Source organism: Adiantum capillus-veneris, chromosome 23, assembly GCF_014529385.1.
Source record: "Adiantum capillus-veneris isolate H3 chromosome 23, ASM1452938v2, whole genome shotgun sequence".
NCBI classification, from domain to species: Eukaryota; Viridiplantae; Streptophyta; class Polypodiopsida; order Polypodiales; family Pteridaceae; genus Adiantum; species Adiantum capillus-veneris.
Genome location: NC_140953.1, coordinates 5,134,138 through 5,159,487, shown reverse-complemented (window position 1 = coordinate 5,159,487; position 25,350 = coordinate 5,134,138). Strand labels below are relative to the sequence as shown.

The window sequence follows — 25,350 nt, the reverse complement described above, 5'->3', positions numbered from 1 at the left end:
ATGATTCGAGAGGAGTCATCAACTACATCAACCACAAAGTCTAAGTCCGAAAGCTTGAAGCATTTGGTGGACACAAGTGGGCCCACACTCTCTCTAGGCCTGGAGAGTTCAAATGAAGTTCGACCACCCAAGCGCCGTCATCGCATGCAGAATGGAAAGCCGATTGAGGTAGACTCTTCTCGCCGAGTCTGTTTTGAGCCTAATGTGGAGGATTGTGCAGACTACTACAAGCGGTAGGAGCATGGGGTGAAGGTGTCATCTCGTCAACACCTGAGGTACGCAACCCTAGTCATCAAGATCCTTGCCCTACACCCAGCATGGATAATAACAATAGGCCAGAAGTATTTCCCTTTCGTTTCTTGCAACACATGCATGTAAATGTGTATATTGATAGGAAGATATTCTACGAGCAAAAGATTGTTTTCTTATTTGGAGCCGAGATGCTTGATGAAATCCCGAGATCTCCACGCCCCATCATCTTGCCCCTCTTGAATTATTACCACTCTTTTGATGTAAGCATTTTTATTCTGTTCTAGCTGTGTGATCCATTTTCTATCCTGTTTTAACCGATCCACCCAATCCTGTACAAAGCCGCTATGAGCTGCTACTGTCATTAAGAAAAAAGAAAAAAAAAAGGTTTGTAATTTCCTGAGTCACTACCATGGCAAGTGTTTCTTTCCCCACGTTCAGTGGAAAGAAGGGAGAGGATCTTACCACCGACTTTTTGGATGATTTTGACATTGCTTGTGTCGTCTCCAACAAAGATGACGACGCCTCACCACTTAGAATTTTTTCTCTACTAATGAAAGTAGAGGCCAAGTCCTGGTATAATGCATTGCCCCAGGCTACCAAGAATGCATGGATGTGTTAAGGGCTGCTTTTGTAAAGAGGTTTGGTGGAGGCACAACCTCGAAGAAGCTATGGCAGCTACTGACAGAATTAAAGCAGGAAGGTTTGCTGGAGTATGCCACCTACGAGTCCAAATTTGTGGACTTATGGGAGAGATGGGTTGCCTCACTGGAGGAAGGCGAAGGAGCGCCTAATTTCCTAAATAAGGACCGTTTCATTGCTGGTCTATGGTCGCCGCTTAGAGAGAAGGTGAAGGGAAGGTTTCCTGCAACATATGAGTTGGCAGTCGAAGTAGCGCGCCTTAAAGACAAGAAGCTGCGATGCAAGCAAGAGTAAATGAGTCAGAGGAAACAAGCTCGGTCCGACCAACCCCAGTGACTACAAAAACCAACCATAGAGTCCACCGCAGGAGGCATCAGAAGAGCAACAAGACCTGCTGAGTTGCATCACCACTCAACTAGAGAGTTTATCCGTGCATCTGGTGCAGCAAGGGCATACACCTGGCAGGAATCGAGAACAAGGAAGAGGACAACGAAGGCAGAACCAAGCGTACCACTATTACAACTGCGGGGAAGATGGCCATGGAATGTACTATGCCCACACCCAAGGAGGCAGAATTTCAATAGAGGGGCGAGACAGAATCAGATCTCTCTCCAAGGGCAAGACCACTGCCACCCAGGCAACCAATCCCACCACCAGCAGTGCAACCATAGCTAGCCACACCAGTTCAATGCCAGTCACCAATGCGACCACCTCCACAATCACCACTTACAATCATCCTACACCCACCACCAATTGGTACCCACACACCAAGTATCATTGGTCTTGCATAAGAGGTCAAGATGAGTGTAACAGAAGAAGGATCAAGCAAGAAGACTATTCAAAGAACTGAAGCAGTGGAACAAGAGGTTAAAGAATCAAAAGATGCTACCCTAATGGGGGAGGTAAGTCAAGAAAATTGTGTTACAAATGTGAGTACATCTTTAACCTTGGATGAAATAGACACCAAAGCAATCAATCGACAGCATTGGGCAGTAAGGGTAAGAAGGTGTAAAGTGTTGATTAGGCCTCGTCAGAGTAAGAGGAGTGCAAAGGGCATGAAAGATACAAGAGAAGAGGAAGGCCAGCCTGCTAGCAAGGCTTTGCAGAAGATGGACAAGATATCAAGCAAAGGGGAGGGCTTTGAAAATGGAAGCCTGTGCACCAGCATGGACCAAGGACAATGTAGCAAGCTAAAGGAATTTTGCATCAAGGAAGTTTCACTAGAGGACCATAACGAAGAGGTAAGTATGACTGAAGGTTTGGAGTTGGATATTTCTCTAGAGGCTTGGCAGCCGAGCAAGACTTTATTGTGTAGTGTTATAGACTTAGAGATGGGTAATGCCTCTAGTCTAGTGAAGGGTGTTATAAACTTGGAGATGGTAATGCCTCCAGTTTATGTGAGGGTGTTCAGAGTAAGTTTGATGATCAATATGTTGCCAACCTTTTAAGGATGTTCCAAACTCCTCCACAACACAGCATTGTGTTTGCATGGGATGCATCAGACCTATGGCTGTGGCTAGCCGCTATAACATATAGAGATAATATCAGCATGGAGATAAAAGCTAAGGAGCCATGGATAGACAAAAGGTTGATAGAATGCAAGAATGAAGGCCTCATTCCCAATTTGGTGCAAATCTTTACAAATAGTGCATCATAAGCATAAGTGGGTTATGCTTGTATCTAAGCCGCAAGGTAGGTGGCTTGCTATTAGCATCAGAAAAGGAAGCTGACATGTTTGAGCACACCCAAAAGAAGCATGATATGCTTGCAGATTTTTCCAACCACGACAGTAAGCAAGATTCTGAAGAAAATTGGAGCTCACCACACCAACAAGGCGGCCATACATGGTGGATTCTTCGCACACTCTTGGGAATCTTAATTTTTAGTTTTGTCTTTGCAGGAGCCAAGATGCTCATTTCCCCTCTCGCTACTGGTGGTTACAAATTTGGTCCTATTTGGCATGCAATTTTTATTGTTCGATCACTGCAGATAATGATCCTATTTTTCACTTGGGATCCAGGAGGACACTGGCACAAAGTTTTGGAAGCCATGGGCTTACCATTTAATCAACTGACACTATTCCAAGGAACAGGCTATCAACCGGACCTGTTGCAGATTCATGAATATCCCAGGATTCTCACCAATGGCCAAATGGAATGGCTAGTTCTGAAGGCAACTCGATATCGGCTCCTAGAGCTCGAATCAGAATCAGAGCTAGAGGCATCAATGCCTCTAGCCAAAAGGGGAGGGCTAATGATGGCCGCTTTTCGGAAATCAAAGAAAAAAAAATTTTATTTTCCTCTGCCGGAGCCATGGCGGCACCGTTGGAAGGCTTAAGCAATGGCCCGTTTTGCTGTTCATCACAGCTCGCAATTGGCCGAGAACTCCTCTCTCTCTCTATCTCCCTCGTTGCCTACCAATGGCCGATCACACCTTCTCTCTCTCTCTCTCTCTCTCTCTCTCTCTCTCTCTCTCTCTCTCTTCTCTCTCTCTCTCTCTCTCTCTCTCTCTCTCTCTCTCTCTCTCTCATCCACACACCCCTCACTGGCCACCCTCGGCCAAGCGCAAGCCTCGAGCACCCACCCCCCCCTTCTCTCCTTTTCTCTCTCGTGCTCCCGCTACACCGAGCCCGTGGCCGCATGTGAACCCTCTCTCTTTCGGATTCTTATCCACACACACACACACACCCCATGCAAGCCAATAGTCCGAATAATATTCTCTCTCTCTCTCTCTCTTCCCCACCCGCTTGCCTCACCCTCCCCTCGGCCTCAATCTCCTCCCTTGGGCCGCTAATATCCTCCCTCACTCCCCACACATTGACTTGCTCCCCTCCTCTCGTCCTTGAGCCACCATGCAAAACAGTAGATACTATTCCCTCTCTCTCTCACCCACACATTCCCCCTACCCCACTCCATTGCCAAACCCCCCCCCCCCCCCCCCTTCCATCACTCTCTTGTCCAGCGGCCCACGAGGCGCGAACCTCACCATTAATCTCTCTCTCCCTCACACTCTCTCTCTTGCTCTCAGCCAGCCTGTGAAGGCGCAGGAAAAATACTCTCTCTCTCTCTCTATTATCCACACACACTCCCTCCCTTATCCTCCCTCACACACTCTCTCTCTCTCTCCCCACTCATCCCCTCTCACTCTCTGGTGCTCTGGACAGGCGCAGGCCTCTCTCTCTCTCTCTCTCTCTCTCTCTCTCTCTCTCTCTCTCTCTCTCTCTCTCTCGTTTTTTCCAACATGAAGGCGCAACACCATTAGATTCTCTCTCTCTCTCTCTCTCTCTAGATGCACACACCACACACCCTCTATACACACACACCTCTAGCCCTCCATCTCCCCCCTCATTCACCCCATCTCTCTCCCTCTCAGGCGCTCAGGCCGCAGGAACATCTCTCTCTCTCTCTCTCTCTCTCTCTCTCTCTCTCTCTCTCTCTCTCTCTCTCTCTCTCTCTCTCTCTCTCTCTCTCTACACACACACACACAACACACACACACCGCACACACCCACACTCTCTCTAACCCCATCTCCCCCCCCATTCGCCTCGCGTAGCGTAACAGGCTGCCAGCAGCTATCAACAAAGCCAAAACAAAAAAAATAAATTAAAAAATATATAATATATGTTATACACATAATAATATTAAGCCCCCGTTCCCACGCATGCTTGCGCACACACACATACATATACAAATACACACACATACACGCACGCTTGCGCACTCACACATACACACACACATCTGCCCTCATGCACCAATACGTACACACACACACACACACACACACACACACACACGCATATATGCACCGCACCACAAATACAAAAAAAAAAAGCAAAGGTCTATAACTACAACATCGGCGAAAAAGAAGGAGGACCCAACTCGCGCGCCGCCAACAACAAAAAGAGGAAATGCACCGATGGCATGCTTCGACCGACCCTGAAAAGAAGTACGCTCTACACCGACGCATCGACAACACACCATTTTCCGGCAACACGCAACCACGATGCCAATTTCAGTAATTTATAGGTTATTTTCATCATTTCTTCAGTTTTCACCAAGCCGTTGTAAAATTCCCACTTTGTAAATTTGCTCTCTCTAGGTGATGGTCACAAAGGCCCACCTAGAGATTCTCATCTTTTAATAACCTCCCAAAACAAAGCAAGGGTCAACCACACCGGGCCCACCACTTGCTTTGTCTCCCCGATTAAGCTTACGCTAATCACACCGGGATTACCATAATCCAAGCAGCCAACACCTATAAATTGGCACTCAGAGGTCACTATCGGGGGGGGGGGGGGGCAGTTCATGAGAAGTCAAAATTGGCACTCAGAGGTCACTATCGGGGGGGGGGGGGGGGGGGCAGTTCATGAGAATTCAACACTTGGTAGAGTGTAGTAGGAAGAGTTGACACTATCACCATCATGGGGAGGGGGGGCCTTGGGTGTTGGGGTTTGCCTTGGGAATTGCACCATGCAAAGGGAACCACATCCATCTCTCGACTCCAATGGTCGATGCATACGTGTATACACGCTCTTGATAGCAAGCTTCACAATCATTCAGTCGTCTTAGAGAACGCACCAAGTAGTTTGCACCACCTCCTCTCCCTACCTCTCTACTACCACGTTGTGCCATTTGTAAATACTGCAGAAATCATTCTCCCTCACACCCGTGAGGGTTTTCATCATTTGAAAATCTCTCTCTCTCTCTCTCTCTCTCTCTCTCTCTCTCTCTCTCTCTCTCTCTCTTGGTGTGTAAGTTTGCGGTGTTCATATCATCGTGGTTTGTGTCCTAGCCGATCAAATCTAGGTGGTGCCCCCTGTTCACTTTATCGTGACAGACTCGAGGCACGCCATTCGGTCCTCGACGTTTTAGAGGCCGTCGGGGCTCGGGGTTCGCTTTGCTCTCGTCAGTGTCAGATGCAACAGGAGAGGGGAAAAGAGCTATAAATGATGTCATAATAACTAATATCTAATTCTGCTAAATGATTTTCTCATGTTAAACTGATCATTTAATATGGGGAAGTTCCAGGGGAGAAAAGCTATAATATTGGTTAAGCTAGCAGACCGACCACAATAGGGATCCAAAGGAGGGAAAATAGGTATCCAAAGGGGAGGCAATCTGCAAAAGAGCAATGTGCAACAATGGGCTTTAAAGACTTCCAAAATGCTAAGGTTCCAAAATTCAAAGTTCAGCCCATTGTTGCACATTGCTCTAAAGTTCAGCCCATCAAGACTTCCAAAATGCTAAGGTTCCAAAATTCAAAGGTTGTGTCCAAAGTTCAAAGCTTAGGAAAACTGGATGCTTTGTGTGTGTACAAAAAGTCTTCAATGAGTCCTACATAGGAGGGGGCGAGCCCTAGAAGTAGGGGATGAGAGAGAAACACACAGACACACACACACACACTCACAAGGAATGAGGGACACATGTCAGCTCCCTAGCCCAGATGCCCACAAAGGTGTACTCAATTCCTATTGAATGGCCATGGAGGTGGACCAATGATAATTATTCTAGAGTAAATCTAGTTTAATTAATTTAAAAACACTTAAGAAAAGAACCAATAAGAATTAAGCTCCATAGAAGACTATTGGACAGTCTCCCAAGGGGTCCAATGAGCATTCAACAGCCCAATGGCTTGCCTAATTCCTATTGGCCAAAAGACAAAGGGGTCCAGTGAGAGTTTAGTTGTAATAATTAATTACCTAAAGGTCTCACAAAAGGGAAAAGGGGGACACATGTCAGAAGGCTATCACTTATGCTGCTTAATTTTCATTGGCTAAGCTGGGAGAAGTCCAAATGGGGTGTCAGCATGAGTAAAATGCAAGATACTACAAGAGGTACTTCACATTAGCGATGCTCGCAGTGCGACGCTCAAAAGTGAAAATTCACGTCGTCGTTATGGGCGTCGCTATGAGCGTCGCTACTTTATTTCTAACATAGCGATGCCCATAGCGACGCCGACAGGGGTTAAAAAAAACCGAGAGCGCCCAAAAACCCAGATCTCAGATCTGAGTTTTCGACGCTCAAGCAAGTAAAGAGGTAACCCGCTCTCTCCCTCTCTCTCTCTCTTTCTTCTCCACACACACACACACACACACACACACACACACACACACACACACACACACACACGAGGAGAGGAAGGAGAGCCAGGTATGCTTCTTCCCTCTCCTCTCTCTCATGTTCCCTTCCCCTCTTTCTCTCTCTCTCCCTCTCTCTCTCTCTCTCACACACACACACACACATTGTGTTTGTTTGTGTGTGTGTGTGTGTGTGTGTGTGAGTGAGAGAGAGAGAGAGAGAGAGAGAGAAGAGGAGAAGAAGAAGAAGAAGAAGAAGAGAGTTTTAACGTCGTAGGAAACTATCCCAAGAGACCTCAAAGATCTAGCCGACGAGGAGTTGAACGCAAGACCTGTTATTCAAGAGGGAAATGGCATAACCAATCTACCACACTTGGGTGATAGAAAGGTTATACCATTTTCCTCTTTTTATTGGCACACACACACACCCACACACACACACACACACACACACACACACACACCCAAGAAGAAGAGACTTTTAAAGTTGTAGGAAACTATCCCAAGAGACCTTAAAGATCTAGCCGACAAGGAGTTGAACTCAAGACCTGTTGAACAAAGAGAAAGAGAGAGATAATAAAAAACCAAAGAGAGAGAGAGAGAGATGGGGAGAAGACGAAAGAGAGAGGTAAGGGGAGAAAACAAAGAGAGAAAGAGATTATGTTAAAATTTAAATTAGATTAGGTTAGATTACATTTAGATTTATCTTTATGTTGAGTTTAAGATTAGGTTAGATTTAGATTTACGTTAGATTAGATTTAGGTTTATTTAGGTTAGATTATATTAGATTAGATTTATGTTTATTTACGTTGGATTTAGATTTACGTTAGATTATATTAAATTTAGGTTTATTTTGAGTTTAAGATTAAACTAGATCTAGATTTATGTTCGATGGACCATGCGGACCAGCAATCCATCTGCATGTTCGACTGCTCCTCCCAAGAGAGAGAGAGAGAGAGAGAGAGAGGGCGAGAGAGCAAATGACGAATTCGAAATTTAAAATCGTGTTATGAAGTGAGGCCCATTCATATCTATGCAGCTAGTAGCCCCATTGGGAGAGAGAGAGAGAGAGAGAGAGAGAGAGAGAGAGAGAGAGAGAGAGAGAGAGAGAGAGAGAGAGAGAGAGAGAGATAAAAGATGGAGAATGCCAATAGAAGATTATTTTTTTTGTCCAGGTTATAAGGTTTTTACCCTCATTATGAGTAGTGATGAGGATGTGGGGCCGTCCAACCGAAACACCTATCTCTCAACGAGGATCTAATGTCCTTGTAATCAATGCAAGCATGTTGTACGACGGACAAGACATATTTCTTTGTAGCACCATTGAGAATTTGGCGAGTTCAATCCATCTATTATAGATCGCGTTGTTGTCAATTATAACTCATCGGACTATGACGCTGGCCAACACGCAGCAATCTTGCAACCCAATAGACGTGTTCGCATGCGCTTTGGTCAAGCAGCATATGTGAGGTCACAAGATGTATCCTCTGACAGCTTGGGGGATGATCATGCAGACCACATTCCCAACGAGGCAATGTTTGAGCCTGAGATCGATGAAATGATCGAGACGATCATGGATTCAGAAAGGCTTATCTATGATGATATGAAAAGTGAAGCCGATAGGCCATTGTATGATGGAGCACGTGTGTCTAAATTGAAGGCGCTCCTAGTTCTTCTCAACATGCAGACAAAGTTTGGATGGAGTGACACTAGCGTCACAGCGCTTTTCAAGAGATCTATTGGGTGAAAGCATGTTAACCTGTCACGCTTTTTGTGCTAGTTAGCAGTTTCAAGTTAGCAGATCTTCAAAAAGTTGGGCATCCGGTAATTTTTTTTACAAATAATATCAAAATTTGTCGGAGGTTGTACATTTGGATTCCTTGTTTCAAGTGCTTTCTATTGATATATCATATGTCATAGATCTTGGAGATGTAGCTAAAATTATTGTACTAGTTAGCATATGTCAAAATTTGTGCTAGTTAGCATTGTCCGGGACATGAAAAAGCATGACAGGTTAACATGCTTTCACCCTATTACAATGTGTTTACTTTAATAAAAAACTCTAGATGTATAATGATCTGATACATTTTTACACAATTGTACCGTATTTTTTTCGTTGTGTAGATTGCTCAAAGAGCACATATTGCCAACTGATAATGTGATTCCAGATTCCAAAGCAGAAGCAATAAAGATCTTCCGAAACTTGGGGATGGATTACAATTCGATCCATGCTTGTCCTAACGACTGCATTCTTTTCAGAGGGGAATACATAGACATGGAGAAGTTTCCGAAATGTGATTCCGAGAGATATCGAGTAGATCTCCATGGAACAAAAATTCCACAAAAGGTTTTGCAACATTTTCCTCTGCTTCCTCGCATCAAGCATTTCTTCGAATGTAAGTCCTCCATGGCCACCCTAGCATCATTGCATGATCAGAATAAATCTTCGGATGGTGTGCTATGGATTCCTGCAGATTGCGCAGCCTAGAAACATATAGATGAAACATAGTTGGATTTTGCTAGGGAAGCTCGAAATTTGTGCCTAGGTCTGGCTATGGATGGCATAAATCCATTTGGTCAAAGATCAACATCTTACAGTGTATGTCCCGTTGTCATCGTCAACTACAACATTCCCCCATGGTTGACTACGAAGAAGGGGCACCTATGGCTAAACTTGATTGTGCTGGGGCGGTATAAAGTGAAGAATATGGATGTGTATCTTCGTCCACTATTGAAAGATCTACAACAATTGTGGATTGGCATAGAAGTGGTGGATATGAGCCGACACACAGGTCGACGGAATTCTTTGATCAGAGGTATTCTAATGTGGACCATGCATGACTATCCCAGAGTAACAGAATGCTCAGGTGATTTATACTTAAACTCAAACACTGTAAATCTTGGTTTTTCTCAAGCTTATCTATTATCATGTGTATACAAGAGATTTTGAGGATCGATTATAGAGGATTTTTTGTCAACTTGTTCGACGTGCAATGGTTCAAGATAATCATAAGGGTTGCAATGCTACTGTGCATAGAGGAGAGTCTAGTTTTCTTGAGGTGGATTCAACTAAGAAATGGACTGGCCTAAGAGACACTTTCGTACTACCCGAGCATTGTGAACAAGTAAGTATGTAAATAGTTAACATCCAATTTTAGAAGTTACGTGCTTGGAAGCTCTCATGTAAGTTATGTGTCTCTGGCAGTGTTGGAAGAAGAGGGGGAGATCGACCGCTTAGAATATTCAACATAAGCTTTCAAGCCATCACCATCAAACTGTCCACCTCTTCTTCCAATTTCCAAGCACACACACTCACCTAGACTATGATACACACACACAGTAAACATAGAATTGACATAGACAAGCTTGTAAGAGAGTGTAAGAGATGTGTAAGAGATGTAGACTAGATTAGAGAGTACACAACAAATAACCATAGCTTAAGAGAGTGTAGAGAAGAGAATCTGCAAGAGAAAGGCCTAAATCTAGCCCCAAACTCCACGGCACCTCTCTTGTGGAGTTGGTATTTAATATATTACTTTGAGTTTAAGGTGCCAAAAATTGAGGCCCCTCTTTTACAACCACTTTACTTTTGCAAATGAGTGAAGCTCATTAGTTCTTGCATGACCCATGAGGGGAGTTCCCACTACAACTATTTATAGAGCCATAGTGGCTTATTGAAATGATGTTCTAAGATACTGTGCAAATATAAAATGGCCAAGAGTAATTGCCGTCGCCTCTTCATCAACTCCCCGCATTCCACTCTACAAAATCATCATCAACTCAATTAGTAAAATAGACAGCACATAATTAACCATTACGCCCAGCTATCCCAATTGTAGCTATCCACTACAACAGGAGGGTGCCCGGTCTCGTAACATCCCTCCCACCAGGGATAGCAACTGTCCTCAGTTGCTCAATAGAGAAATCAAATGGACAGTGAGTGATGGAAAGTGTGGAGAAGGTCGAGAAAGTTGCAAAAAAACTTTTCAGGCATCCATTTGGCATCCTCTCTAGGGTGGCCCTTGAAAGTCAAAAGGTAACGGTTATAAACCATTCCAGTGCGTGTAGTGGTGGTCTCATGGTCAACTATTTTGTTAGGGATGAGTTGCTCTTCTTGGTTTACAAGTGAAGGTGGGTCTTCATAAATGTGGTGTGTAGGTAGGGGTCCTTGGAATGGGCGTAAAAGACTAATGTGAAAGGCATTGTGAATGTGCCAATGTGCAGGTAGGTCTAAACGAAAAGAAACATCGTTAATGATAGCTGAAATTTTGAAAGGTCCATAAAAACGAGGAGCAAGCTTAACAAAGACATTAGTATCAACACTTTTGATCCTTCGTTTTTCAATGCGAAGTAAAACATGATCACCTTCTTTGAATTGGTGTGCCTTGCGATGCTTGTTAGCATGCTTGGTGTAAAGTTCTTGTGAGTGTTTAATGGCTGAATGCACACTTGCATAAATATCATGAAAGTCAGTAGTGAAATCATCAGCGAAAGGCACAACATTAGAAAGACGTGAAGCATGAGTAGGAAGTGAGTGACCATATATAATTTCAATGGAGATTTACCCGTGGCGGTGTGAGTGGTGTTGTTGTATGCAAATTGCAAAATATGTAGGTAATCATCCCATTTCTTAGGTTGAGAAGAAACATAAGCCTTTAACAAGTCAATAATAGTTCGGTTGGTGACTTCGGTTTGACCATTAGATTCAGGATGAAATGCAGAAGTAAAGTCAAGTGTAGTGCCAAGATTTTCAAATACAGTAGTCCAAAAAGCACTACAAAATTTTGAGTCCCGATCAGAAATAATCACTTTAGGCAAACCATGATGTGGAAAAACAGTCTTTAGAAACAAAAGTGCAGCTTGATGTGCTGTGAGTGTTTTCTTACATGGAACAAAGTATGCTTGTTTAGAGAAACGATCAATAATAGTCCATATCATGTCATGTTTGTGTGTTGTGAGTGGGAAACTAGTAACAAAATCCATGGAAATATGTTACCAAGGTCTTTCAGGAATGGGGAGAGGGTGTAAAAGTCCCAATTTCTTACCTGTAGCTGCTTTGGATTTTTGAAAAATCAAACAAGTTGACACATACTGTTTAACATCCATTCTCATAGCAGGCCAATAGAAATCACGACATAAATTTTGAAAAGTTGCAGCAAATCCTCTATGTCCAGCATAAGGTGGTTTGTGCAATTCTTCAATAATTAATGTACGAAAAGATTTGGTCACACACAATTTGTGTTTGAAATAAAGGAAGTTTTCTTGAATAGTGTATTCGAGAAATGTGTGTACAGAATTATCAAGCATGTGCAACCATGTCATTTTGAAGTCATCATCATGTGCATAAGTGTCAGACATAGTGTCAAATGAAGTTCCCGTAATGGTTGATAGATGATTAAGTGAGGGTCTTCTACTCAAAGCATCAGCCACAACGTTTTCTTTACCAGGTTGGTATTGAATGTTGGGCTGAAAACTTTGAATGAAAGCGGCCCACTTAATATGTCTATCATCTATTAAGGGCTGAGAAAGTAAATATTTGATACTTTGTTGATCAGTTTTAATGATCAAGTCAGTACCCATTACATAATGTTTCCAGATTTTCAATGCATGTACCACAACAGTCAACTCTTTATCATAAGTATTGAACTTTGTTTCAGACGGTTTGAATTTACGACTTTCAAAAGCAATTGGATGGTTATCTTTCATAAGGACTGCACCGATACCTTTCCCACTAGCATCAGTGACTACCACAAAGAATGGTCTTTCAAAATCAGGCAATTGCAATACAGGTGCATTAGTCAAAGCATGTTTAAGTGCATTAAATGAGCTTTCTTGTAAATCAGTCCATTCATAAGGCGTGTTTTTCTTCAATAAGAGAGTCAAATAATGTGCTTTGTAAGCAAAATTACGAACAAATTTCATGTAATAGCTACAAAGACCAATAAAAGATCGTAGCTCATGCAAGTTTTTGGGTCTCGGACAGGATTGAATGGCTTCAATTTTCTTTGGATCGACATGTATTCCCTTACCCGATACAATATGTCCCAAATATTCAATTTCAGATTGGAAAAATGAACTCTTTTCAAGATTCAAATACAAGTGATTTTGTGCAAGCAGATCAAATACACGTGTTAAATGCTGCTTATGCCTTGCTTCAGATTTACTGAATACCAAAATGTCATCAAAAAATAAAATCACAAAATCTTGATGGTCAATGAAAATTCAATTCATCATGCGTGTGAATGTAGCTGGTGCATTTGTCAAACCAAATGGCATGACAAGAAATTCATAGTGTCCAGTTTGTGTTCTGAAATCAGTTTTGTAAACATCATGGTCAAACATTTTGACTTGGTGATATCCTGATTTAAGGTCAATTTTGCTAAAGATGTGTGCCCCTTTTAGTTTGTCTAATAGGTCATCCACTCTAGGAATTGGAAACCTATTCTTAATGGTGATCTTGTTTAAAGCCCTATAGTCGATACACATACGAAAGGTTCCATTTTTCTTCTTGAAAAGAAGTACTGGAGCTCCGTATGGTGAACTACTGGGTCGGATTAGGCCTCGGTCAAGTAAATCAGTGATTTGAGTTTGTATTTCCCTGTGTGCGGGTAGGATTTACATGATAAGGTGCTCTACAAGGAGGTTCACTACCCGTTATGATGTCAATTTTGTGGTCTTCTGGGCGTGATGGTGGAATTCCAGGTGGCAGATCATGCATGAAACAATCTTTAAATTGTGAAAGAAATTCATCGTGTGTGGAATTACGTGAAGTTTCAGTTTCAGCAGAAATTTGATTTACCAATACTAGATGTGTTTTCCCTTGTTTTCGAATTGCTCGTTTGGCTTGAGTGTGAGAGAGGAGTGGAAATTTTTGTTGTGCCAGTGTTGCTTGGATGGAGAAAGTTTTATTATTATGAGTGAGAGACATTGTACGTGTTTTATAATTAATCAACGGATCAAATTCATGACGAAATGGCATTCCCAAAATCATATCAAGACCATGCAATGGTGCTACCAAAAATGTACGTGCTTGAGTGAACTCACCAATGCAAACTTCAACAGTGACTTGATAGTTTTGACCTTATGAGGGGATGAAATTTCAGAGAGTGATAGTTGCTGTGCCAATCGTGTGGAAATGAAATCATGGCTACTACCATCATCTAGCAGAATGGTGACATTTTCACCCTTAACAGTGTCTTGCACTTTAAACAAAGTGTGAGGAGATATAGGAGTACCTGAGGATGGGTTGTCATCGTTATCATAATCAAGATCATATCCCTCACCGTAGTTAACTTCCACTTCGTTGTCGTCAGGTATAGCATCTTCGATGAGGTTAAGAGTAGCTGCGTTGGGGCGGTTGTTGTTGAAGGGTTTTTTATTTGAATTTCTGTTGACTCCATTGGAATGGCCATTGGATTGACCATTGCCCTTAGCATGACCATTTGGGCACTTATCTGCATAGTGACCATATTGAAAGCATTTAAAACACTTCACCTTTTTGTTACCATTAGAATTTGGAGGAGAACGCTGGTTGAAAGGATGTTGGTTGCCTTGTTGCTGAGTGTGGTTGTGGTTGTTGCTCGTATGAGGTTGAGCAGTGGTAGGAGGATTGTCAAATCTTCGTCTTTTGAAAAAGGTATGGCTTTGGTGTTTACTTCTGTCAAAGTTAGGAGAAAAAGGAGGTCTCTTGTTGCGGTTAGTGTTAGCAGGTTGATCAGTGTGATAGGAATGTCCACCTTTCTTCTTTTTTGCGTTGAGAGCCAAGTTAATGGCCTTTGACAGAGAATCTGGTTCGAACATATCTACCTCAGCACTAATTTGTAGTGCCAAGCCTGATATGTACTTTCGCTTCATTTCCTGCGACTAACATGTTCAATAGCTTGCAATTGAATCAGACAATTCCAAAAACGGTCAGTGTAACCCTGTACGTCTTCATTTCTACCCTGTCGAATTAAATCCCATTCACGTTTGTGCCTTAGCTTTGTACTGTGTGGGAAAAAATTGGGGTAAAAACACTTTTTTAAATGCATTCCATGTGCGTGGTCTTCTTCTATGTTGTTTGGTGGCGTTCCACCACAATGCAGCGCTGCTGGTGAGATGATTGGATGCACACTTTACCATTTCATGCTCGGGAAAGTATTCATCATGAAAATAGTCATCTAGCTGACTAACCCATGCTAGAACCGTGCTAGCATCTTTAATTCCATCAAAATCTTTGAAAGTGAAGGCTTTTCTGCTAATTTTGTTTTTCGCCGGTGCAGATTCGGTGCGTGCAGAATGCAATAATTTATCTTCAAGTTCTTGCGTTCGCATGCGTTCATATGTGCGTGACTGCTGTAAATTTTGAAGTTGCTCTGCAATCGTGGGTGCATGAGGAAGATGTGCCATGATTGCGTGCTTTTCTTTTTTCTTTTTTTCTTTTTTTTATAAATATAATTTAATAAATAATTAAATGGTAATGCTTAAAAAGGCTATTTGGTGATATTTGCAGATGCAATATGCGGAATAAAATAAAATAAATAACAGAAATGTAATGTACGTAGCTGAGAAAGAGCGGTGGCGGCCAGTCCGGAATTGCGATGTGCTAGGAAATTGCCAAAGAATAGACAGTCCGACGGTGTGTCACCGAGCCAGTTGAATTTTTTAGTGTCCGGTCTCCCGTATCCCCAAAGCAGATAGCAGTGGCGGTCGGAAGAGAATTCCGCAAATTATATTGGTAATTTACAATTCGTTGTTTTTTTTTAATTTATTAATACGACGATGACATGATCCTCAAGCTTGTTAATCGGTTTCAAATAGGGATCGATGACTTTTTAAGTTCGTGGAGACTTAGACTTGTAGTCGGCGATTGAAGGAGGGTGACCAGAGTTTGTCGAGGGCCAAGGTTACGGAGAAAAGGAGTGGGCGAGTAGGCTCTTAACAAAAGTAGGCTTTTAAGCTTCAAAAGGAAAACGGTATTTTAAGCTTCAAGAATGTAGACGACCGAATTCAAAGGCTCAAAAAGAAGTTGAAGCTAACTTTACTTTATGCTAACTTTTATGGATGACAAAAAAAACTGGCAGCGTGCAGTTTTGGAGAGTTCACAGTGCCATTGGAATTGAGGTGATGGCCAGCTGGAGAGTTTGAAATTGGTCTTGAAGCAGTAGACAAAAATGATCAGCAATGTATGGCGCTCCCTTTGATGCAATTCATATTATGATCAATGAGCTCTATTTCTTTGTATTGGCCAAGCTCCGATCCATTATGAGGTTGTTGGAGAGGGTCGAACTTCACAAGCCTCGAAAATTTTCCTCAGAACTTCAAAGCCTTTGAATCCAATCTCGTCTATTAATCCAATTAAGAGCTGTTGCTAATTCCAATTGAAATCTTTCCTTGCTTTTCCGATGCCAAAATTGACCTTCTTGGCCTCTTACGAATCCGCTACTTCTTATCTTCTTGGCCGATAATTTTCCAATTCCCGATAAAATTTAATCGGTGCTTGAAATTAAGAGATGCACATACCGATTCTTTTGCTGATGATCCACAATTTGTTGAATAATTCACCGATTAAGCTTCCCAATTACGACCAAGTAGATTTGACTTGCAAATTCGATTATTTGTAAAATCGGGTGTGTCGAATCGAGAAGTTCCCTTATTGAAATTGAAATATGATGCCGATTCAATTGAACTTCGTTGCTCTGATACCACTGTTGGGAGAAGAGGGGGAGATCGACCGCTTAGAATATTCAACATAAGCTTTCAAGCCATCACCATCAAACTGTCCACCTCTTCTTCCAATTTCCAAGCACACACAATCACCTAGACTATGACACACACACACAGTAAACATAGAATTGACATAGACAAGCTTGTAAGAGATGTGTAAGAGATGTAGACTAGATTAGAGAGTACACAGCAAATAACCATAGCTTAAGAGAGTGTAGAGAAGAGAATCTGCAAGAGAAAGGCCTAAATCTAGCCCCAAACTCCACGGCACCTCTCTTGTGGAGTTGGTATTTAATATATTACTTTGAGTTTAAGGTGCCAAAAATTGAGGCCCCTCTTTTACAACCACTTTACTTTTGCAAATGAGTGAAGCTCATTAGTTCTTGCATGACCCATAAGGGGAGTTCCCACTACAACTATTTATAGAGCCATAGTGGCTTATTGAAATGATGTTCTAAGATACTGTGCAAATATAAAATGGCCAAGAGTAATTGCCGTCGCCTCTTCATCAACTCCCCGCATTCCACTCTACAAAATCATCATCAACTCAATTAGTAAAATAGACAGCACATAATTAACCATTACGCCCAGCTATCCCAATTGCAGCTAACCACTACAATAGGAGGGTGCCCAGTCTCGTAACAGGCAGGTGATATTTCATCCTACAAAGTCTGCATCAAACTGGTGGTACGTCATAGAGGTAGCCCCTCATAGTGCACGGATTTATGAAGGGTACCATGTGCCAATCACAACGGCATCAATGGAGGAGATCGGAGAAGATACTCGGTCAGAAGCCGCTGAGGTGGTGCCAGATGTGAGCATCAAGTTGCCACTCTCTATGGGGTGCATGCAGAGCATCTACAAAATGAAACGGAGGACATCTGTTTAAATGGAGAGCTCTATATAGATATAGGAAGTTATGCTGAGCTTCATGAGGATGAGAGAGAGACCTCTTAAAGCCATAAATATTGTATTTGAACAATTTAGCTCAGTTTTATAATGTATATTGTATTCACGTGGCTTTTTGTCCATTTTTGTCTATATGCGTCATTGTATTTAATGGTATTTGCATCCACTCCAAGTACGAATGCTCTAGGTATGTTCTCACAACCAGGGATGACGAGCACTGTGCTCCGAGTGGGATAGAGACTGAAGTTGCAATCGGGAAGCTGGTCTCCTCAATATAGATGCTTCTCATCCCATCGCTAGATCTAGCTGATCGGGTGAAAGAGACACTAAGAAGCACTACTACTGCTTCTCAGCGTCTCTTTCACCCGATCAATTATTTTTTAGTGGTGGGGAAAACAACTTCTATGAGCAGACCTTTGCGATGCATCTTCAGTCTCCATCCCACCCAGAGCGCAATGCTTTTACAAATTCACGGAAATTCAACGAAATCTCTCTACACAGGAATCCCTCCCCCTTTATGAGTCCCCCCTCTCTCTCTCTCTACTTGTCCATGTTTTCTTCTCCATTCATTCAATATTAAGTTCAAGTGTTCGTGTGTTTAATGCAGGTATGGATGATGAGGAGTTTCTTTCTTCTTTGTCACCCTAGCAGAGACAGTGGTACGTGGAGCGTCATCGCTCTGGAGCACCATCACGCGTTCCTACCCCTTTAACGTCTCTCTCTATTTTGGAGAATTCAGCGCGCTCCGAAGCTTCGATGTCGACGAGACGATCTTCACACTTGTCTAGGCACCGACGCTCTAGTGGCGGTGGGGCGGTTGTTGTGGGGATGCCGCCACCGATGCCTCGACACCGTCTCGTGTTTGACGAGGCTCTTTACCCTCCCCTTCTTTGCCTGCCCCCACACTAGCCATGACATCACCATCTACACCAGGTTTTGCGTGATTGACGACCGTTCCTAGCGGCTACACACCACTAGCTACTCCTCCAGGAGTCACTCCAGTCGACACTCCTCGCTTCGGGGCAGAGACTCCAATGGAGACACCCGACGTCCGCACCCCCATTGACACGCACCTAGAGACCCCTGCCGGGACACCCAGGTTCACGCATCATCGGCAAGAGGGCTTGCTTTACTCCGTCGACTTCAGCGACGGCATCATCTTGGATGATGAAGGCAAGAAGGTGATCTCGCGCATGCACGGTCTTTGCTCTAAGGTGTTTAGACACTACTAAACACTTGGAGTGAAGTACCAAGTGATTTATAAGATAGCGTCATCAGCATGTTGCATGACGAGTTTCCCGTTTCAACACGGGATGACCGCTTCAATGAAGAACTGATGAAGGTTCGAATGCATGAATTCTGCAAGCACAAGCGTTCCAAAGTGCAAAAAGCAATTAAGCATGGGTGGAACAAACCAGATTGGATGGCCAAAGAATATTGGAAGAATGCGAAGAAAGCAGCGTGCGAGAATCCCGACAAGTAGAAGCAACAAAAGGAGGCAGCCAGAGTGCAAGTAGAGGCAGGGAGCTCGCACCACTTGGGGAGTGGCGGGTGGGCATCATTTGAGAAAAATTTTGTAAGTGTTTTCGCATTGCTCTTTAGGTTTGATAGTTTAGGGTTTATGGGTTTTTAAATTCTAACATAATGGATTCTTTGTATGTTTTGATAGTGGTCGATGATAGGACGTGACCCCACATTGTACGAGCGTGAGTACACAGGCAGGAAGGGTTTAAACGCCCTGATGGACATTCTGAGTTCTTGCGGTGGCATGGTTAGTATTAGGGTTTACTCTTTTCTATTTGTTGTATTGTTTTATAAATTATATGTTTGTACTTACAAAAAGATGTCTTATTGTATTTTTTGCAGAATTCGGCAGATATGCTGCTTGGACGCGATGAGACGCCTGATTAGACGATGTCAGTCTAGCCGTAGCTGGATAGCATTAGTTTCCTTTTGTTATAGGATATGTATAATGAGATGATGTTTATACGTCTTTTTGAAAACCATATATATTTTTTCAATAATGACAATGGTGTTGTAACTATTACATTTGCAAAGTTTAACAATCAAGTGATTTTGCCTATGATGTGTACAATTGTCATTGGTTTACTTTCATCAATTTACTTTTGTCAGTTTTGTATCTTTATTCTCCAAATATTACTATGGATGATCGAGTTAATGGTTATATTCTCTTGTGGGTGACTATTTTGGGTCTATATCTAAGCTTGCACTTTCTTTCAAAGGTGAATTTGGGCTTATCTTGGATTCATTTAGGTTTACTCAATTATTGAAACATTCAAAATGGTTGATGGGAGGGCATTTTTTTCTCTCGGGCATCACTATGACCGTCGCTATATAAGGCTCTGCAGCGTTGCTATAAACATCGCTATAGGTGGCCTGTGAACGGGGCTATAGGTGGCTTATAAACGTCGCTATGATCGTCGCTATAGGCGTCTCTATATAGCAACGTCTACAGTGACGCCTATAGAAACCATTATAGCGATGCTCATAGCGACGTTCCCGTATCGACGCTGTTAGCGACATTCTTAGCGACGTTGGGGAGTATAAAAACCGAATGTATTTCCGTCGCTAATAGCATCACAAGTGCACACAACCTCTTGTAGTGAGAGGGGTCGACCAAGAGAGAGAGGGGGCTGAATTTGTCAAGGATTATAACACACATACTCACACAATCTCATGTGTGAAGCAAGCAGACTCTCTCTCTCTCTCCTTCTCAAAGCTTACCACCCACTCCAAGCTTGTGAGAAGGGAGGCCTACACCAACAACTCTTGGTTTTGTGATGCAAATCCAACCAAGATCCAAGCTTCAATGCATGCTCATCTCCTCTACCATTCTAATTACTAAGTTATGCTATGCTAATATGAGTGATTATGTGAGGAGATGCACATCTTTCTCGTAAGACTACTCCTTCTTCCTCTCAATCTACTCTCATAACTTGCTAGCTCTCACCATCTTCGAAGGTGTGTGAGGTCTTGGGTTTGAGACCGTCAGGGAATTGATGTTGTGTTTTATAGGTGTTTTGCTTAGTGCTTGAATCTTTCATCTTCATTGCACTAGCTGGAATTGAAGGAACACAAATAATTGTATTGTAAAATGTCTCTCTTGATGGGAGAAACCTACAATACAAAGCCTTTTGGAGGGGGGACCGGCTCCATGTAAATCCAGTCCTCAACTGTTGTCAATAGCTTAATTTCTCTCTCTTTTGAAGTATTGTTCATGCCTATCTAACTAGGTGTTATGATTTTTATTACTCTCTCCACCCAAGCACTCTTGTTATGCTCATTAGGAATCTATTCTAATGAAATGCTCACTATGTTCATGCTATTTTCCGCTACACACAAGTTACTAGGCCATTAAATGCTACATTGGTATCAGGGCACAAGGTTTCTCTTTTCTTGCTCAAGAAGGGAGGTCCTCAAGCTAGCTATAAATGGTTGGTACTATTAATTGCAATTGAGTAAGTAGAATAGAGATTTTTCAACCTTGTAGTGCGCCTGCCTTCGTGCAGATAACGGGGCATCATTGTCGAGAGCTATGGTCTTAATAGTGGAGTCCTACGGGGATTTCCTATGGCTTAACTATTATTGAGCTATTAGAAGCTTGACAGGAGCCGATGTTGTTTTGGTGTTGAACGACCCTGTCTTCTATTCCTTGCAATTAATGATATTTGAGCCACGGGTACAGTATCTTAAGTGCTTTTTCTAAAGGGGTTGTTAACTGAGTCAACGTCACTTAACAGGAGCTGCTAAATACTGAAGCCTTACGGATGCACATAGAAGATCAACAGGAAGAAGCAGTAAAGATTGGAGTTACACATTTTCCACGTTTTCCCAAAAAGGTAACCATTGTAAATTCTTGAATTATTTCAAGCCATTGTAATATTTTAATGTGTTACGCGCTCAATGGGAGTTCCAAGATATAAAGAATAGGTCAGTTACCGTGCTTAGGTTGCAGATTTAGTAAGTGGTGGAGCCCTAAAAGCCTTGGACACCCGAACATTGCATATTTTTACCCTAGGTATATAAAGCAGTGTGTAAAAGAAATTAGGCTTCTCAAGCTCATTTGTTGAGAGCACTCTTTGGTGAGACATATTGAGGTGTGTGGCTACGGAGTCCTTGAGCTCCTCCTTGCTCATGTGAGACTTGATTAACACTAATCAATGATTCATTCTCTTTCATTATGCCTCTCTCATGCTTCTTATGATTGCCTATGTTGCTTAGATTAGTTAGATCTTAACTAATTAGTGGTTAATCCCTCTCTAATATTGTGTGATTTTCCTCTTTTGCTTGTGTGTGCATATATGTTTGATTGGAGTGTGGTGCTAGATAGATCTATGTGTGTGTGCTTGCGATTAGTGTGTTGCATGATAGGATTAGTGTTGTGTGCATCTTGCAATCGTAGTGTGTGTGATTGGGCTGATTGGAGGTGAAGAGAAGTGGATGTGGAGATTGCCCTTCATTGTGTCTTGGCTCCTCCATAGGCCGAGAAGCTCATCTCATAGATTTAACCATTCGTATTGCCATGATTAGATCTCTAATCGTGTGAGTGTTTCCATGCCCTATCCGGGTAGCTTATCCCTCCGGATTGATAATTTTGTTGGTCATTGGAGCTATTGCAACAATGGGACCCCCAACATTTGGCGCCGTTGACGGGGACGATGGCCTATGCTAGTGTAATTGTGGCATAATCGAATGCGTTTCTTCACTAATTCCACTTGTGTGTCTATGTTTTTGTGGATTTTGGATGTGTGTGCATGAAGCAATGTGCTCATAATTTCCTAATGTGTCACCATATCTTGCCAATTGTGTGTTTACACACATCTAATTTAAGACTAATTCCTTGCTAATTTGACTAATTTTTTCTTACTTACTTATTTGCTATTAAGGATTGGAGCATTCGACGATTCAATTGATCTTCAATGGAAAGGTAATCAAGGTGGTAGTCTCAACCTCCCTAGAATCTAAGGATGTGTAGAATTAAAATCTAAGGATGTGTAGAAATCCCACCATGATGCAATGCTATGTTGAATATAATTTTGATGCAATGCAATGTTGATGCTATGTTGGATTGAAGATTTTTTTATTATTCATTTTCATGCCATCATAATGCCGAAATTTTTAAGATTTGGTGGCGCATGAATTTGGCAGGTTTCAATTGCTAATTGGTGATTGTAAGTTGCTAATTTGGTGCCTAATTGATTTAATTTCATGCTTGGATGGTCAATTGCAAGTGTGTATGCACTAAAATCAAGTGTGTGTGCATTCTAATTGAGTGTGTGTATGCTTAATTTTAGGTATGTGTGCACTATTTTGCCCATGTTTGTGCACCTAAAAATCAATGGGTGCTTAATAATTTTCCAATTGTGATGATTTTTGTGTTGTTCTCATGTCCAACTAATGATTTGTGAAATCACATTGCAATTTCGACAAAATTCACCCTTTTGTGTGTGCACCTAAATATTGGTAAAAAATGCCAATTACTACTGTGTGTGTGCCTAAAAAGTGTTTAATTTGCATGATTGATTCATATTTTGATTGCATAATTGATATTTGTAATGGCTAATTGATATGTTTTTGTGCTCAAAACAGGGATTTACACATTTCAATTGCGTCAGATTTTGACCTAATTTTGTTAGTAGTTTTATCGGTTTAATTTCTTATTCTTGATTTTATTGATTAAATTATTTGGCAATTGAATTGATATGATTTGTGTGATTTTATTTGGCTGCACTACTCCCCAATGTGTGGAGAATTTGTAGAAATTTTTTTGGGCATTTTTTGGATTATTTTTATAAATATTTGGCAATTTTATGCTAATTTTTGCATTAATTTTTTGTTAATTCCACAAAAATTTGATATTTTGCAATCTTTACGAGCTATTTTGTGTGTGCCTATTTATGGCATCATTTTGTTCGCATTTGTGACCTCCGTGGTCAAATTTTGAGCGTTTCGCTATTTTCGGGGACGGGGTTAACGATTGTGTCGCAAATTATATTTTTGATAAAATCTGCTATTTTTGGTGCGCTTTTCTGTGTCGAAAATGTTCGGTTGTGAATGATAGTGATTTTCTAAGGTTCCTTGAATTTTTTGGAAATTGTTTGGAGTTTTCTGGTGATTTGTGCGATTTTCGGGTGAATTTTAGTCTTTTCAGCTAATTTTCGGCCTATTTTAGGCATTTTTGCACATTCAAAAATATCAAAAAAACAGTAATAAAAAAGTTCAGTTGTGAACTCGATGCCCGTGCCTTGCGGCGCATAAAATTTGTCGTCCATGGAGATCTTTATGGTCTTTTGCGATAGTTTCCTTCAACATTGAAAACTCTTCTTCTTCTTCTTCTCTTCGGGTGAACACCACCCATCTCACCACACACACACACACACACACACACACACACACACACACACACACACTCCCATTCTCTCTCTCCCCCTCGCTAACTTTTTCTCTCTCTCTAACCCCTCTAACAGTCTTAACGTATTCATTCTGTCTCTTCTGCCACTCTCTCTCTTCTCTCTCTCTCTCTACTCTCGTTGTCTGCCACATTTCTTTTCATTTCACACACACACACACACAACCCCTCTACCGGGTACCCCTCAGGGCCCACTACCCCTCACACGCGTATCTTCTCTCTCTCTTTTATCCCGTTGAGTCAGCCACGAGACCCACCCACTGTACACTCTCTCCAGCTCAACCACGTCACTAGCACGTTGTCGAGAAATTTGCGGTCTTTCCAGGAAAGCACCAAGCTTATGGCTGTGAGAGTTTGTGAGAGAACTCCAAAAAACTATATGAAGGGGTTAAACCATAGATGCCATGAAGACTAGGGTTTGGAAAGAAGTGCAATCAAAGAAGCCCCACCCAATCTCTCTTGCACTCACACGCACAAAGAAAGAACACAAAAGAGAATGTCAAATTAGCACAAAAATGAAAACATCAAAGCTATGGTCATATCGTATCATGGGTAATATGAAAGAGTTATAGATGAGTTAATGGCATTCAATCTTGGCTGACCGAATAGGCTACGAATTGTTCTTTGGAATTGTAGTTTTGTGCTTACCATAATATATATATTTTGTCTAGTGATTGGGATTAATTGTGTGTACAAATCCTCTTGGTTCATAGCAAGATAACTACGCTTACGTCAAAAGAAAAGTTATAGTCTATGAGAGGTAGTATGATGGGATCCGGTGATAGAAGTATTTCATTGAGCCTTTCTGGGCCAAAGAGAAACACTATACATTGTTGAAAGTGTATTTTACGGCTAATCCATACGTTAATTCTAATAGATTGTACAGAGTGAAAGCGATAGAAATTATCATCATGTGGATTATTCATCTAAGATAACTCTAGTATGTGTAAAATGTAGATATGAGAGAAGAGAAGGGAAGAGAAGAGAAGAGAGTTTCCCTCCCAAGCCCTATTTCTTGCCCGTAGGCAATAAGAATATTGTGGGGAGAGATGTACATGTAGCAAGGAGAACCTAAAATTCATAGAGAGGATGAATTACTAAGAGTGAGAGAGATAGATTTGGTTAAGGAGATGATATTAGATATAATATATATATTTTGGATTAGAGATGAAAAAGAAAACAACAAGAAATCAAGAAAACATCAATGTAGAACACATCTTACTTGACAAACCCTTCGACACCATTATTGATGAAGAGAGAAGAAGAGGGGAGAATTCAACGTTGATTGATACGACAAGTCCAAGACCTTCTTTGATTAGAGTTGATCTTCCAAGG

The 25,350-nt window shown here is 41.8% G+C and overlaps 1 pseudogene; it reads left to right on the top strand.

Annotated features, from left to right (window-relative positions):
- LOC147427361 (uncharacterized) lies at positions 1-19,483 on the top strand (annotated as a pseudogene).
- The last annotated feature ends 5,867 nt before the right edge of the window (positions 19,484-25,350 follow it).